This window comes from Cetorhinus maximus, chromosome 5 (assembly GCF_964194155.1).
Source record: "Cetorhinus maximus chromosome 5, sCetMax3.hap1.1, whole genome shotgun sequence".
Lineage (NCBI taxonomy): Eukaryota > Metazoa > Chordata > Chondrichthyes > Lamniformes > Cetorhinidae > Cetorhinus > Cetorhinus maximus.
The window spans coordinates 19279436-19298220 of record NC_135883.1 but is presented as its reverse complement, the minus strand read 5'-3'; positions in this window follow the sequence as shown (position 1 = coordinate 19298220).

The window sequence follows — 18785 nt, the reverse complement described above, 5'->3', positions numbered from 1 at the left end:
TATTACCAAGCTTACCTGAGGATCACAAAATGAAAAAAGTAAGTTAATCCCGAAGGAGGACCATCATATTCTGTTCCGGATGGGTAGGTACAATTCATTCCATTGTTTTACTGAACCTGTTCTTTTTTGTTTCTGATTGCATTGTCAGGTTATTATTGCTGTCGGTTTTCTTTTGCAAATGGATCAATAATCCATGAAGCTTGTGGAGATTCAACGATTTACCTTCTACCCGAGGAGATTATAGTAACTCCGTTACAATATACAATGATACAACCAAATTCAAATTCAAATTCAAATTCTCCTGTTAGTTGTTGCATCAAGAATGATGGAGAAAATTACACTGTAACATGGGAAGAAGAAGCAATCCAAGGTACAAATATACTATTTTATGTTTTTAGCAATGTTTCCTTGCAGTCGAAATATGAATAATTATACTTACATTTGCGCACAAATTCTGATTTCTCGTCTTAAAAGAAAATGTTAAAATTCTTCTATTTTGTGATCTTGAAATGTCACAGCTGAATCATGAAAGTCTTCAGCTAGTCACAGTTTATAATCTTCTGACTCTTCTGATTTTCCAAAAGATTGCCGCCGAAAGTCAACAGACTTTTGGTCGCTTTCCAAATTTTCCCCGATGCCTGCGGCTGGTGGGACCAGAAAACCCCGGCCCAAATAACTGCTATGCTGGACAAAAGTATAATTTAAAATGGGGGGGGGGTTAAATGATTGCCTGTGTGAATTTGGTTGACAGAGCGTGACTTGTCTTTGCTTATCCCATCTAGCCTGTGTCACCAAATTCATTTGGTGGGATTTTCCAGCCCCACCTGCCATTGGACCGGAAATTCCCGCCCAAAGTCAACGGACCTTTTGATGGTCCGCCAAATTTTCCGTCCCACCCGTGACAATTCCTGCAGTGGGTGTGAACAGAAAATTCTGGCCATTGACTCAAAAAATTCAAGGCCATTTTGGCAGGGAACTAAGCCGGGGCCCAGTTACGCTGGGGATTCCAAATGGCTTGCCTGTGGATGAAGCTTCCTCAAACCCACCTCAAACATGGCCATTGATGTGAGTAGGTTCAGAGTTATTGGATCCAGAAACAAGGATATCCTACATCAGGAGTTCCAATGCTGTGATGCTCAATGGGGATCGAGTCCATCTAAGCATATCTCCCTGTTCTTCGAGGGCGTGGGGCCCACCTGGAAGTGAAAGCCAGGAGCAGGGGCTTGACCACTGTGCCATCCCTGTCCAAGTTGGGCTGGGTGCAGTCAAATTTCCCACTGACTGGAAGAAAATTTGACCTCCAAAGGTTTTCAGGACAGAGACCCAGGGTGGCTTATAATGGGGGAGGAGAGGGGGAGCGCGGGCGAGCAGCTCACCCCACTCTTCCATTCATCCCGGAAGGAATGTCAGTGTAGTAATTATAGTTTTGATAAACTTAGGACTGTAGCTTCAAGAATAACCCTGTGTTGTAAGATCAAATGATCTGTTTAAACCAATCAGTTTACAGCGCAGGCAACCTCTAGGAGACAGTTCTTCTTTAGCTATACAGTTAGATGCACACGTGTAGTTGCTGCTGCTGCCTTGCAAATAAAGTTCAATGTTTCCACCAAGAAAAGTTGTCTGGAAAATCAACTCTATAACAAACTGGCGACGAGGGTAAATCAGATCCAGTGCTGTCCCTTGCCCAGCGATTGTAAGTGCCTAAGATAATTAAAAAGAAAGGAATATATACTCATCTGAGATGTCACAGTTTGGCAGAGTCGATCACTTTGAGCCAGCCACAGATGACTGGTCTCAATACATAGAATGTCTTGGGTTCTACTTTCAAGCCAACAAAATCACAGGGGAGGAAAAGAGGAGAGTGATTCTCCTGAGTATTTGTGAGAGCAAGACCAACAGTTTAATTTGAAGCCTGATGGCCCCCAGAGCCACTGATTTGAAGACCTTCCAGTGAATTAGTAGACCTCGATAAGGGACATTTTCAACCCAAGCCCCCAGTCACAATGCAGAGGTTCAGGTTCAATTCATGGAATAGAGCTCCGGGGGAGACCATAGCTATCTACATGGTGAAATTAAAATGACTAACAGAATATTGTGATTTCGGTGAAACACCAGATGATATGCTCAGGGGTCGTTTGGTCTGTGGCTGTAGTAATTATGGTTTTATTTAGTGTGTATTGTACCTTTAAGAATAATACTTGTTAGGATTGGCCACATGATCTGTAGTAACCAATAGGAGAGTAGCATGGACGACCTCAGCAGACAGTGTAGAGATAGAGTTGGAGTTGAAAGCACACGTATAGGTGCTGCTGAGTATATTGTGAATAAACTTACTGTTTCCACCCAAGAAGTGTCAGCTGTTCAACTCTATCAATAGTAGCGACTCAGCCATCCCCACAACAAACTGGTGATGAAGTTAAAACAGGATTGAACTGAAGAAAGCAAGTTAGAAAGAAATCAGCACTGTACCTTGCCCAGTGATTGTAAGTAGCAAGCTCTGTTAGAATTGAAAAATTTATCCTCTCTAAAAATGCCACAATTTGGGAGAATTGATCCTTTTGAACCAGCCACAGAATACATAGAATGCCTCACGTTCTTTTTTCAAGCAAATGAGATTACAGGAGAAGAGAAGAGGTGAGCAATCGTCCTAAGCGCTTGTTGGAGAAGAACCTACAGTTTGATTCAAAGTTTGATGGCACCCAGTGCCCCAGATTCAAAACATTTTGATGAATTGGTGGACCTCGTGAAGGATCATTATCAACCAAAGCCCTCAGTAATGATGTAAAGGTTCAGGTTTAAATCACAAAATAGGTGCCCCGGGTGAGACAATTGCATGCTATGTGGCAAATCTGAAGCAGCTAAAGGAACATTGTGAGTTCGGTACGTCTCTAAAAGACATGCTCAGAGATCATTTAGCGTGTGGTATGAATGAGGACACTTTTCAGAAAAGATTATTGTCTGAAGTGAATTTGGATTTCAAGAAGGCGCTAGAGATACCATTGGCCATGGAAAGCGCAGAGATTCAAAAGCCATAAAAGGTGCACAAAACGATGCTGTCCTCCACATCGGGCGGGAAACTCCAGCCGAAAAGGGCACAAAAATGCAAGAAGCGGGAAACAGCCCCCACTAGCCAAAGAATAAAGAAAAATAACTTAGAAGCAAAATCAAAGAAAGAGGTGAAAACAAGCGGTCTTTTAGCGATTGGCAGTTTAAAAAAAATTGAATGCTACTGTTTTGCACAAATGGACATATGATGAGGCAGTGCAAGGAAAGATTCAAGCAGGCTTGTAAACAAAAGAAGAAGCCCAATAAAATCTACAATGTAGAAGAGCCTGAGAGAACAAATTCAGACATTTACTTGTTGTTTAATCTGAAAGTTGAAAAAACGGAACCAATATTTGTCGCAATGAAAGCAAATGGCAAACCTGTTAGAATGGAAGTGGACATGGGAGCTTCCACTACAGTAATTGGGGAACATACCTTCAGTTATCTGAATAATGGTGAACTTCAATTAGGTTTAGAAGAAATAGATGCCAAGTTAAAAACATATACGGGTGAAGACATTCAAGTAAAAGGCATAAGCAGAGTAACCGTCCATATGGAAGCCAATTGGCAAAGCTACCCTTGATGGTGGTAGCTAGACAGTCACCCCATTCCAAAAATCAAAGACCTGTATGCTAAGCTGGCAGGAGGGACAACCTATACGAAGCTTGACATGAGTCATGCTTATCAACAGCTAGAGTTGGATAATGCCTCCTGGGAATTTATCACAATTAATACCCACAAAGGGTTGTACCAAGATACACGATGGCCTTTCGGTGTGCCTTTCAGAGAACAATGGAAAGCTTACTGCAGGGACTGCCCCAGGTTGCTGTCTAGATGATGTATTGGTGACAGGATTCGCTGAAAAAGAACATTTGGCAAACTTAGAAGAAGTCTTAAAACATTTCTTGCAAGCTGGAGTGCCCTAAAAAAGAAAAGTGCACGTTCCAAGCGAGGGAGGTGATCTATTTGGGTCACCGGGTAGATTCACAGGGCCTCCACCCGGTTGAGAAGAAAGTGAGAGCCATAAGAGAGGCACCTGCACCAAAGAACGCCTCAGAGCTCAAACCATTCCTGGGAATGATCAACTATTATGGACGGTTCTTACCCAATTTGTCTACAATTCTGGCCCCCCTCTACTCAAAAAGAACCAATGTTGGTCTTGGGAGGCACCCCAGAAAGAAGCTTTCATAAAGGTGAAACAATTGTTGCACTCGTCCAATTTATTAATGCATTATGACCAGACGAAAGAATTAGTACTGACATGTGATGCATCTCCCTACGGAGTGGAAGCAGTGCTTACTCATCGGATGGACAATGGCATGGAACAACCAATAAGTTAGGTATCAAGAATGCTCACCACAGCAGAAAAGGGATATTCACAGATAGAAAATGAAGGCCTGTCCATCATCTTTGGTGTCAAGAAATTTCACCAGTGCATACACGGCTGCCATTTTACAATCGTTTCAGACCACAAACCATTGCTAGGATTGTTTAGTGAGGACAAAACTATACCACTCATAGCCTCAGCAAGGATACAATGATGAGCCTTAATTCTGGCAGCACACCAACACGCTTTCATACATAGGCCTGGCAATCAAATCACAAACGCCGATGCCCTTAGTCATTTGCCTTTACAAGAAAATGATGAGCACATCATAGTTTCACAGGAACTTGTTTTGCTGTTAAACTTCTTAGATTCCTCCCTGGTAGGTGCTCAACAATTCAGAGACTGGACAAGTCAGGACCCAGTCATGTCTCAAGAACAAGTGCTACATGGTTGGTCACAGGAGCCTGTATCTGATGAAATGGAGCTGTACTTCAACAGAAGACATGAAATAACCAGCCAGGATGGCATCTTATTGTGGGGAGCACAAGTGATAGTTCCACCAAAGGGAAGAGAGCTACTTTTAATTGAAGTACACGATGCACATCCAGGAGTTTCCCGAATGAAGACCATAGCACACAGCTATCTATGGTGGCCAGGGAAGGATGGCGAAATAGAGTCTGGTAAAGCATTGTGTGCAATGTCAGCAACTGCAAAAGTTGCTAACAACAGCTCCATTACACCCATAGGAGTGGCCAGGTAGACCCTGGGTGTGGTTACACATTGACTATGGTGGACCTTTCTTGAGAACAATGTTTCTGCTTATAGTTGATGCCCATTCAAAAAGGTTGGATGTATATGAGGTGAAGTCACCAACGTCGGCCGCTACAATTGAGAAACTACATCAAAGTTTTGCCATTCTTGGACTACCAGACGTAGTCGTTTCCAATAACAGCCTGGCATTTATGAGTGCTAAGTTTCAACGGTTTATCAGCCTCAATGGTATCATGCACATAAAAATTGCACCGTATCACCCTTCCTCAAACGGACTGGCCGACAGGACAGTTCAAGCATTCAAGGCAGGCATGGGAAAGCTAACTGGTGATTCCTTGGCAATCAAGCTAGCACGCTTTCTTTTTCATTACAGGACCACCCCTCACACAACAACACGTGTCACGCCTGCAGAGTGATTGTGGAAACACTGTCTCAGGACGAGATTGAGCTTAATGATGCTGAATTTAGAGGGGAAGGTGGAAAGGAGTCAGGGAAGCCAGAAAACTAGACACGACTGGCATAGCCGTGAGAGGAAATTTACTGTGGGAGAGACAGAATACTTGAAAGGCTTCAGGGAAGGGCCAAAGTGGTAACAGGGTGAAATGAGTGTGGTGACCGGACCTCTTTCTTGCCACATGGAGGCGGAAGGCCAGATCATCTGGAAACATGTGGACCGTTTAAGGAAGAGAGAGACAAATCACCAAGATATGGTTCCACCAGTAATCATGACCGGGTCTGCGTTTCCTATTGAGAATATTCAACCCAGGGTTGACATGTCTGATGTTCCTGTAAGAGTTGAGGATACAGAACTGCAAGTGCCCACCGAAGCACCTGATGTTCAGGCAACTCCGGAAAAGGCAGGTCCTGGCAAAGAATCTGAAGTTGTGGAACTGAGATGTTTCACACGTACCAGGAAACCACCTGAAAGACTGAACTTGTAAATTCCTTACCCAGTGTAAATATTTTGTTGTCTTGAAAAATATGTGCTTGTAAATATATGTATAGCCAAGTTAAAGGGGGAGGAATGTAGTAATTATGGTTTTATTTAGTGTGTAATGTATCTTTAAGAATAATACTTGTTAGATCACATGATCTGTAATAACCAATAGGTGAGTAGCACATGGTACCTCAGCAGGCAGTGTAGAGATGGAGTTGAAGTTGGAAGCCCACATGTGGTTGCTTATTGTTCCACCCAAGAAGCGTTTGCCGTTCAACTCTACTAATAGTTGCAACTCAGCCACCCCTACAAGAGGATGCTATTCAGTGAAGATTGCTGGCTGAAGTGGATCTTCATTTTAAGAAAGCGTTAGAAATAGTGCTTGCCGTGGGAAGCGTTGTAAGGGATTCACAAGCGATTCAAGGTGTGCAAAATGGCGCCGTTTTCCTAGGTGGGCAGGAACGGTCAGCCGAAAGTCGCGTGAAAAGCCAGGACTCCACCGCGAAGCAGGAAACAGTCCCCGCTACCCAAGAGTTTAGAGGAATCAGCTCAGCAACAAGTTCGAAAACTCATTTTTATTGGCGTGGAAACAATCATACTCCTAAAGATGGGCGATTTAAACAGGTGAAATGTTATTTTTGTCACAAAGATGGCACATATTGAAACATTGCAAAGCAAGATTAAAACAGGCTTCCAGGCAACAAACAAAGTCAAATAAAGTACATAATATGGAAGTACCAGAAACAACCAATTCTGACATTTATTCCTTATTCAGCATGAAAGCAAGGATGTCTCTGTCAGAGTGGAAAACACTGAACTGCCTGTGCCTAATGAGGTGCCTGATGTTAATGGGGTTCCAGAGACTGTGGTTCCTGCCAAAGATTTGGAAGTCATGGAGCTACGACATTCCACATGGATCAGGAAACCACCTAAAAGACTGAACTTATAATTTCAGGACCTGTGTAAATATTATAATGTCATGAGATAAATATCTTTGTAAGTACAAAATGTTCAGAAAGGTTAAAAGGGAGGAATGTAGTAATTATAGTTCTGATAAACATAGGACTGTAGCTTTAAGAACAATCCTGGGTTGTAAGATCACATGATCTGTGTAAACCGATCAGTTTACAGTGCAGGCAACCTCCAGGAGAGAGTTCTTCTTTAGTTATAGAGCTTGATGCACACACGTAGCTGCTGCTGCTGTCTTGTCAATAAAGTTCAATGTTTCCACCAAGAAAAGTTGCCTGTATAATCAACTCTAAAACAGTCGGCTTGAAGCCAACTCACTCCATGCCAGCCCGCCCTGCAGTCATAACACGCTGCAGCAGGCTAGAGTGGGACTTCCACCCCTCAGTGCCAAAAACATGTGCGGTGTGTGCACGTAAAATCCAACCCCAAGTGTTCCTGGCTGGGCGTCGCACAATTTTCTTCACCACCAGCTGATTTATAGTGGGAAAACATCCCACATTCCAAGGGATTTCAAGGCCAATTTCTTGTCCATTATGAATATTAGCGGGGAATCAACTATTCATTGCATACTACATGGTGCGGTGCTCCAGGTATTATAATACCGCCTATCTTCTGATTCAGTGTAAACAACATCACTAGAAATCTGTTAGCACACAATCAAACATTGAAAATTAAGTGCAAAGGCTACTTTTCTCATCATGGTTAATTACCCTGCCACCACACTCCATTTTTCAGATCAGCATGCAGTTAATTCCTTTTTGTCCCCTATACCTTGGATACAGATGTGTAAGAATAAGACTTCTCATTTTGTTTGCCGTTATGCGGGAAATGCCAAGGGCTGCATTTTCTCCCATGAGCGACAGGAAGCAGGAGGCGGGTTTGATTCCGGAACCTGAACCTGCCTCCATCAGGAACCTGGCAGTGGATTGCAGGGGTTGGGGCCTGAATGAGCATTGGGATGGGTCTGCTCCCCGAGCAGGCAGACCGGAGGCGGGAGCGGAGGTGGCACAGCCCCAGAGTGGGTAAGATAAAAGGCCTGCCTTGGAAGCCATTGTTGTGGCTCTGCTTAGAACTCTGCTGGAAGCGCTGGCAAGCGTGTGGAAGGAAAATTTGCATTTTGTTTTTAACTCACGCTGGAAGACCCCTCTCTTAATGGGTCAAGATTTCAAAGAAAAAACTTTTGCCATGTGCACTGGTTTGAACCTTCCCCTTGCTTGTTCAAAGCTTGCCTCCAAATATGACATAAATACGGGGAGCAGACAGCAAAGTGGAATTGAGACCACAACCAGGTCAGTCATGATCTTATTGAATGGCAGAGCAGACTCAAAGGGCTGAATGGCCTACTCCTGTTCCTAAGTCCTATATTCCTAAATGATGGAGTGCAGACCTTTGTTTTCCCTCTTCTCCCTAGCATTTGGGTGCAGACTGTAATGTGCAAATAATGCAACTTACAGCAAAGTAATGAAATTGAAGAGACTAGCTATTTTAGGGGCCTCTCTGGAAGTGTGACTCTGAATTAAATGGCTTTTCCCAACAATCCCATGTTGACTTTTAAAGACATGAAGCCCTCAAATGAACAACACCTTGGGCACAGCTAACTGCACACCATCCCATGGGAGGAAAGAGCTCAATAAGATCAACGATTTATTAGCCTTGCCACACAGCAGGAAGCCATTCCCTGATGGCCTGCACATATTAAAAGTGAGGTAACTACTCTTACATACGAGGCACCCAACTTGTCTGCTACCTACAGCTGACTAGCTGTTCATCCTCCTGTAATGTTTCCTTGCTGATGCTTTGAATCAAACAAAAAACATGTTTGAATTGTGGACTTAGTCTGGAAAGTTTCTGGGGGCAGGCAACTACATTCTGGAAGAGCTGCCCTTCTCCATGCAGGACAGCAGTGCCTTATCTCCCTCATTATCTTGTCCTTGAAGGAGAAATGAGTGCATAACACCTGGGACATAGCTAAAACTGCTGGAGAGATGCCCCGCATGATACCTCTCAGGGAACTGAAGGAGGCAGCCATCGATATTGCAAAGGTACCACAGTTGGAGGAGATTGGTGATGGTGAGACTGTCCTTCTAGGTGCACATGGTCATTGAAGACATCCTTGCATTGGTTGTTTGGGCGGGGTGGGTGTTAGGGGATTCACAGGACACTTTCATGTGTATGCATGCTTTCCTGGCAGCTGCCATGATATTTTCATTCTCCACCAGTCAAGCTTTCCTCAGTTGTTCCATCCCACATCCCAAGTGTGTGGATGGGTTTTCCATCATGTCCAGGTAGCTTCACATGTCCTGGTAGATTCTGTGCTAAGGGTAATATCCCCTTCCGCCTGGTGTCCCTTGTCCCTCTCCTCTGATATCAGTGGCTCCTTCCTTCATGAGTATGCTGCTGCTCCACAGCTTCAATAGCCTCTCTTTCTGAGGGTGCAGCACCCATTTCAGGCTGGTCAGGTGAGGTCCAAGCAGCCTTGGTAATACCCAGGCAATGGGCAAATAAAAGGAAACATCTAAAATTTGGCTGTGACACTGTATTAATTTGAGTAGTGGTGTATCACTAGTGCAAGATAGTAATTATATTTTCCTTTTTTTTTGGAGTGTCTGCAGTAGTAACACTTTGTCTCTTAGTCACGGGTTGTCGGTTCAATTCCCACCCAATTGAGCTTAGCACAAAAATCCCAGCTAACATTTCAGTGCCGTTTTGAGAGGGTGCCACAGTGCCTGAGGGGCAATTTTCCAGATGAGATGTTATATCAAGGCTGTGTCTGTTTTCTAAATTGGATAGAAAATATCCCATGCTATTATTTCGAAGAAGAACAGAGGAGTTATCCCTGGTGTTCTGGCCAATATTTATCCCCAATCAAATCACAATAAAAACAGATTATATGGTCATTATCAGATTGCTGTTCGTGGGAGCTTGCTATGCACAAATTGACTGTTGTGCTTCCTAACGCGACTACACTTCAAAAGTATTCATTGGCTGTAAAGTAATTTGGGGCACCCTGAGATCATAAAAGACACTATATAAATACAGGTCTGTTCTTTTTTATTTTCAGTTTCAAATGCATTAATGCTGACTGGCAATGGCACAATGTGTTCGAATTACACAATAGATAAGGCATTTAACAAAACGACTAAGTATAAGTGCACATTTGTGAATCCAGTAAATCAAAGCGTATCTGGATTTATAAATATTTATGTCCTAAGTGGTAAGTAAAACATTTGTCTCCACATTCAGTAAAATGTTTTGTACATTAAAGTATGATGCTAAGAACAAAGAAAACAGTCCTAATCATTTATTTGCTGGGCTATCTGTTGAAGAGAAGGACTGCTACAGTCTGAGTTCTTTCCTGCTACATCAATGCCTCATTTATTCTAGGTTCTTTGGTCTGCTTCCCTCCTGGCATTTGACCACTTTAAAATCCAGGTGGGCAAAGATCCTCCGCCTTTGTCGCCTGAATCATTTAAATTCTCAGCCAAGGAAGCCTAGTGTTAGGGAAGCTTCAATTGATGCCAGGATGTCTGCCATGCACCCTCCCAAACCCCATGACATCACTTTGTGGTGGATAGTATCTGGAGGTGCTCTGATCTTGAAGACGCTCAACCTTTCCTGTCTGGCTACCAAAGTTGAGAGGCAGCCTGTCTTCATGTTTACCCAAGTCTTCTGTTTCAAGCTCCTTATTAGGGAGGTGTGATATTCTGGAGGTGGGGAAGGTAGGGAGGGGAGGAAGTTCCTTTAAGAAAGTAAGGAAAAGACAAGACTTCTCAAACTTTTGCTGATCACCAGTTTGCTTGGGACTGCAATAGTTAATTATTAATAATCACATTGTTTCCTTTGTTATAATTTCTTATCACATTTAATTACTCAACTCAACTTGATCACAATGTATAGTTTTGTCTTAATTATTAAATTGACATGTTTTGTATGTTTTTACACTTTTAATGTGAGAAATTATACTGGTCTATATTGTATTGTGCAAAACAAAAACAGAATTACCTGGAAAAACTCAGCAGGTCTGGCAGCATCGGTGGAGAAGAATAAAGTTGACGTTTCGAGTCCTCATGACCTTTCTTCTCCGCCGATGCTGCCAGACCTGCTGAGTTTTTCCAGATAATTCTGTTTTTGTTTTGGATTTCCAGCATCCGCAGTTTTTTGTTTTTATCTCTATTATATTGAATTATGTACATTTTAAATCACATATGAAAATTAGAATGCAAAACATATATGATTCAAAATGTCAGTGACTTGATGGCTCAATTTGTGCACACATTTCTGAACTAAAAAGGTTCATGCCCCAATCCTAAACTTGAGTCTACACTGGTAGTTCAATGCAGTATTAATAGAGAGGTGCATTGTCAGAGGTAATAGGATCCTAGGTTTCTTTTTGACCCATCTTTAATGGTCCCTTCAAGAACTGCAGTTAAGCCACTCACTGTTTGAGACAAATAGGCAGAGCATGCACAGCACATGAGACACCCATTTGCACCTCAGATTTGCAATCAGGACCCTGTGAAAATGATAGCACCCTATCTGCATATCACAAGTGACTTCCCACCTGAAAGAAGCCATGCGTGGGTGCCCATCTGGACACTATCAAAGATGGCAACAGCTGAAACGTCAATGTGAATGGCTCCACTCTCTTTTGGTTCAGGTGTTAAATCAATACTCAGTCTGCTAGATTAGGAGGACATAAAAGATCCCATTGCACTATTTGAAAAGGACTATAGAGCTCTCCCAGTGTCATGGCCAGCTTTACACCCTACACGAAAAACATGCAGAATGGCTATTCATTTCCTGCTGTTTGTGGAACTTTGCTGTGCATAAATTGGCCGCTTCTTTTGCCTACATTAATTCTTTTGTTGGGAATTTCTTTGTAACATGTCACATGCAAACATGCATACTTAAGAACATATGAATCAGGAGCAGGAGTAGTCATTCCCTTGAGCCTGCTCCGCCATTCAATAAGATCATGGCTGATAAGATCTGACTGTAACCTCAACTCCATATTCCCACCTACTCCCAATAACCTTACACCCCTTTGCTTATCAAGAATCTATCTACCATACCTTCAGTCCCTTCGTCCAAGTCATTTATATAAATGGTAAAACGCTGAGGCACCAGCACTGATCCCTGTGGCACACCATTCATTACATCTTGCCAACCAGAAAAAATACCCTTTTATGCCTATCCTCTGTTTCCTGTTATCTAGCTAATCTTCTATCCATGCAAATATGTTACACCCTACACCACGAGCTTTTGGGGAGAATTTTCGGCTTGGCAAGCAGGGGCAGGACCCGCTCGCCAAGGCATAAAAGGACATGGGGTAGCGTCGGGCATGCGTCCCGACGTCACCGCACGTCATTTAGATTTTCAGTTCGATGAACTGTCAAAGGCCTGTTAAGGCCATTAATTAACTAATTAACCCTATTGGGAAAGCTGCCCGTCCAACCTTAATGTTGCCGGGCAGGCGAAGAGCCCAGGCGGCCATCGTATTTTTCATGGAACCTCATCCACGGGCGGAGTGAGGTTTCATGAAGGGTTTATAAATTAAATAAATTTTTCCATTAAAGTTCATTGACATGTCCCAGCTCATGTGACACTGTCGCATGATGGGACATGTCTTAAATTTTTTTTCTTTATTAAAATTTTTAAAACTTAAAACTGATCTCCCTGAGGCACATCTATGCCTCAGGGAGATTTCTGCACTCTTTCGCGCACATGCACTCTCGACTCAGGGGGGCACATGCACTCTCGACTCAGAGGGGCACATGCACTCTCAACTCAGGGGGCACACGCACTCTCGACTCAGGGAATAACCACCCCCCCCCAACCCATGCCCGCACAGGGAGTGCACAGCGCTTCCAGGTACGCATCATGCTGGGTGGGCCTTAATTGGCCTGCGCACGTAAAATGGCGGCACAAACCCAATCGCGGGTGCCAATTGGATCCGTGCCCGCCCCTGCACAACCCCCCCCCCCCCCCAAACTGGGGGAAAATTCTCTCCTTTATTTTTCGCAATAACCTTTGATGTGGCACCTTATCAAATTCCTCCTGGAAATATAAGTACAGTACATCCACTGGTTCCCCTTTATCCACAGCATATGTTGCTTCTTCAAACAACTCCAATAAATTGGTTAAACATGATTTCCCTTTCACAAAACCATGTTGACTCTGCCTGATTGCATTTTTCCAAAGTCCCCTGCTATCACGTCTCTAGTAATAGCTTCCAACATTTCCCTATGACAGATGCTAAGGTAACTGGCCTGTATTTTCCTGCTTTCTGTCTCCCTCCCTTTTTGAATAAAGGAGTTACATTTGCTATTTTCCAATCTAACAGAATCTTCCCTGCATCTAAGAAATTTTGGAAAATTAAGCCAACGCATCAACTACCTCACTAGCCGCTTCTTTTAAGACACTAGAATGAAGTCCATCAGGACCCAGGGACTTGTCAGCCCGCAGCTCCAACAATTTGCTCAGTATCATTTCCCTGGTGATTATAACTTTCATGAGTTCCTCCCTCCCTTCCATTTCCTGATTTACAGCTATTTCTGGGATGTTACTTGTACCCTCAATAGTGAAGACCGATGCAAAATATCTGTTCAATTCATCTGCCATCTCCTTATTTTCCATTATTAATTCTGCAGACTCACTTTCTATAGGACCAACGGTCACTTTGTTAACTTTTCTCTTTTAAATCACTATTGAAACTCTTGCTACTTGTCTTTATGGCTCTAGCTAGCTTTCTCTCGTACCCTAATTTTTCCTTCCTTATCAATCTTTTAGTCATTCTTTGCTGTTATTTATACTCTGTCCAATCTTCTGATCTGCAGCCCATCTTTGTGCAATTATACGTTTTTTCTTTAAGTATGATACTATCTTTAACTTTTTTAGTTAACCATAGATGGTGGGTCCTCCTCTTGGAATTTTAGTTTCTCATTGGAATGTATCTATTCTGTGTATTCTGAAATATCCCCTTAAATGCCTGCCACTGTATCTCTATTGACCTATCCTTTATTTGCCAGTTCTCTTTAGCTAGCTCTGCTTTCATGCTCTCATACTTGCCCTTATTTAAATTTAAAATACTGGTCTTAGACCCACTCTTCTCTCCCTCAAACTGAATGTAATGTTCAATCATAATATGATCGCTGCTACCTAAGGGTGTCCTCACTATAAGATTATTAATTAATTCTATTTCATTGCACAATACCAGGTCTAGTAAAGCCTGTTCTCTGGTTGACACCAGAATGTGCTTTCCTAAGAAACTATCCCAAAAACATTCTATGAACTCCTCATCTAGGCTACATTTCCCCATCTGATATTTCCAGTCTATATGTAGATTAAAATCGCCCATGATTATCGCCATATTCTTCTGATAAGCTCCCATTATTTCTTCATTTAAACCCCATCCTACCATATGGTTACTGTTAGGGGGCCTGTATACCACTCCCACAAGTGACTTCTTGCCTTTATCATTTCTCATCTCAGCCCAAACCACTTCACCATCCTGCTTTCCCGAACTTAGGTCATCTCTCTCTATTTTGACAGTGCCATCATTAATTAACAGAGTCATCCCTTCACCTTTTCCTAGCTTCCTGTCCTTCCTAAATGTCATGTACCCTTCAATATTCAGGTCTCAATCTATGTCATCCTACAGCCATGTCCCTGTAATGGCTGTAAGGCTGTACTTATTTATTTCTATTTGCACTCTCAGTTCATCTGTTTTGTGTCGAAAGCTACATGTATTCAGATAGAGCCTTTAGTTTTGTCCTTTTTATTATTTTTGTAACCTTAAGCCTTACCTGCTGATTTACTCTTATATTTGTACTTTCTATATTTTTAGTCCCTTCCAGTCACAGTCTGTTCATCATCTCCCACATTAATACCTTTCTCTCTTGCCTTGTCTCTACTCTTTGATTTACCACATCTCCCCAAATTTGATTCCTCTGCCCCACTAATTAGTTTAAAATCCTCTCCAGCCCTGAGCAGATGTCCCACCATCTGGCACCAGGCTGACAACATAGCCATCTGGACTCTTGCTCTTTGCTACAAAGAACAGTGTTAATCCCCCTCACTATACTATCCCCTACTACCACTACGTTCCTTTTAACTCCCCCCCCCGCCACTTGAATGGCTTCTTGTACCATGGCACCATGGTCAGTTAGCTCATCCACCCTGCAGCCCCCACTCTCATCCAAACAAGCTGAGAGAACCTCAAACCTGTTGGATAATTCCAAATGCTGAGGCTCCTTCACTCCTGCTCTCTGAGTCCCCTTACCTGCCTCACTCGCAGTCACACCCTCCTGGCCCTGACCACTGACCAAATCAGAAGACCCTACCCTCAGGGGTGTGACTACTTCCGGGTACAAAGCATCGAGGTAACTTTCCCACTCCTTGATACGTTGCTGTGTCCACAGCTCGGCCTCCAGCTCAGTGACTCTGAGCCAAAGCTCCCCGTCTTACTGCAGACGTGTTTGTCCTGGATCACACGAGCATCCCCTAGTAGCCCCCACATGCTGCAGCCATGATACATCACCTGTGCTGCCACCCTTAATGTGTTTCAATTAACTACTTTATTATTTTATTGAATTAATTATTTTCATTTTTTAATATATTTTATTAACCTTACCACCAGCTCCAGTACTACTTTAATCCTTAGGAATAGAATAGACCTTAAACACTTACCAGATACTCACCAAACAGCTAGCTTCTTTCCCTGTAGTAGAATAAGAACCAATTCCTATAGGGTGAAAAAGTTGGAAAAAGCAAAAGCTAAGGAACACCTCCTCCCCCTCCTCACCTAATTTCCCCCACTCACCAAACTCCCAGGTATAAACTCAGTTCCAAGCTGCACTCATTTGCTGCGCTTCCCTACATTGTAGCAGCAACTACCCATCAAGAACAATTCATTGGCTGTGAAACGTTTTCAGATGTTCTGAGGCAATGAAAAATGCTATATAATGCAAGTTCTTTCCTTAGTAAAAAGTAAATAACACATCTCTGTTATGATTTTCTTCTAAGACAGAGCAAATTTTGGACTTCAACTGAATAAAGCAAATATACATTTTAATTTTGGAGCACATATTAAGAATATTGGCATTCTTTCCTTATAATGAATTACGAGTATACTGGAATATCAATGGTGCATTATGCAATGTTCAGATGTACTGTAACACATAATGGAAGATGTGAAATTGACCACGCTGATCAAGGGGATGCCAAAAAAAATCACCATAGGCAAAGCTCAACACTTCTGTTACAGAATAGAATTCATACAGTACAAGTTATGCTTGAGCAAAAGAGGAGGAAATAAATAAAGTGCAAATATATATAGTGGAAAAGGAACTAAATATTAAGCAACCATTGTTCTTTGCTTTTCTTTTCTAAATCTTTGTTTAGTGAAAGGCAGGTCATGCAAAAGTGATGGCGATTGGCCCACTACTAAAGCTGAGGAGTATGCAGAAAATAATAGAAGCTGTGCAAGCCAAAGAGTTGGAAAAATAGTAAGACTTTGTAAAGGAGATGGCCAATGGGATGAAGTGTTTGAAAACTGTACACATGAAGAACTTGTGAAATTATTGAATTTCGCCAAGGTATTATTTTTTGTTATCATGGTCTTCAATGTAATTAATTTGTTACATTAGATGGTTCAGCTCTTACTGCATGGTCTAACTTGTGGTATCACTTTTATTTTAAAATCGGTCCTTTTCCTGCTCCCAAATTCCATAGATCTTGGAGAAGAATTGTCATAGTTTTTCAGTGCAATTCACCTGAATTCAGCCAGGCCAGTACAAAAGATGAATAGATTTCAAGTTATGTTCAGTACAAATTGAGTTTCTGTGATCTTTTGCACACTGATTTAAAAAACATTACACAAGAAGCCAGACCCAGCCATTGAACTGGCTATGTCCATACCCCCACCCCATTCCAGCTGATCAAATTAATCCCAATTGTGAGGCACAATGAGCACACAATAGTTCCTGGTGGCTGGAGGTTGAGAGGTGGCAGTTAGGCACTGATTTAAAATTGCCACCATGGTGGGATCTTTGATGCCCAATGTTAATTTCCTTGTTGCACTTGCCTGCTCTGTTTGGGGGCCAGGCTGATGGAGATGGTGGATTGGATAAGGCAGTGGTTGGTCCAGCAGTCACTGGTACCTGTCATGGTGTGGATGCTGTGGACATCTCTGCAGCCTCTTGTTCGAATGATCACCTTTTTGAGCAGATGCCAGTGTTTGGATCATGGGTGTTGCCATAAGGTTTTGTGCTTGTCTTGCTGATGGAATGGGGTGTTGGTTATGCAACAGACCATGACAAATCTTGGCACGAGCTCTGCTGAATTTTGCAGGTTTCCTTCAAAGCAGTCCAGGCAAAGGAAGTCTTGTTTAAGCACTGAAATGGGCTGCTCAATCACATTTCATGTGGCAACCTGACATTCATTATATACATGATGTGTGCATGGGCTGTGTACCAGAGCCATAAACCATATAGCCAGTGGACAACTCTTCTCACTCAATACCACCTCTGGTGACTCAAAAGGCAGCTGGCACAGTGGACCACCATAGAATTAGACATCACAACTGCTGTCAGGATATTGTGCATTGATCTGCATGATATACTGAGAATGCTCACACCCCAGGTGGATCTTGAGGGAATGGAATCCCACTTGGTTGTGGGCCATCATAGAGTTGATCAGAGTCACTGCAAAGTATCTGTGTGCAATCATGGCATCCTGGAGATGTGTAAGCCTGCAACCTTTGCAAAATGATGTGCTCACTCTGCCTGCAGCTCTGTCAGGAGAGAAATGTATTCAGCTCTCTTGGAGTACAAAGCTTCAGTGATCTCCCTAATGAAGCAGCAGACGGCAAACTGGAAATGTAAATATCATTTGCACCAGCCCAGATGGAGCCCGATGATTAAAAGTTCCTGACCACGTGCACCTTTGCAGCCATTGGCAATGCTATTCTCACCCTACATTGAGGCTTCAGTTGTGGCTTCAGCGGGTGCCAGGTTTCAGTGAGGATACCCTTAATGAAGTGAAAACAGTTTTTTTTATTCATTGATGGGATGTGGGCGTCGCTGGCTAGACCAGCATTTATTGCCCATCCCTAATTGCCCTTGAGAAGGTGGTGGTGAGCTGCCTTCTTGAGCCGCTGCAGTCCATGTGGTGTAGGTACACCCACAGTGCTGTTAGGGAGGGAGTTCCAGGATTTTGACCCAGTGACAGTGAAGGAACGGTGATATATTTCAAAGTAAGAATGGTGAGTGGCTTGGAGGGAACTTGCAGGTAGTGGTGTTCCCATCTATCCGCTGCCCTTGTCCTTCTAAATGGTTGTGGTCGTGGGTTTGGAAGGTGCTGTCTAAGGAGGTTTGGTGAGTTCCTGCAGTGCATCTTGTAGATGGTACACACTGCTGCCACTGTGTGAAGGCAGTAGAGGGAGTGGATATTTGTGGATGTGGTGCCAATCAAACAGGCTGCTTTGACAAGGATGGTGTCAAGCTTCTTGAGTGTTGTGGGAGCTGCACTCATCCAGGCAAGTGGAGAGTATGCCATCACACTTCTGATTTGTGCCTTGTAGGTTGTGGACAGGCTTTGGGGAGTCAGGAGGTGAGTTACTCGTCACAGGATTCCTAGTATCTGACCTGCTCTTGTAGCCACAGTATTTATATGGTTAGTCCAGTTCAGTTTATGGCCAATGGTAACCCCCAGCATGTTGATAGTGGCGGGATTCAG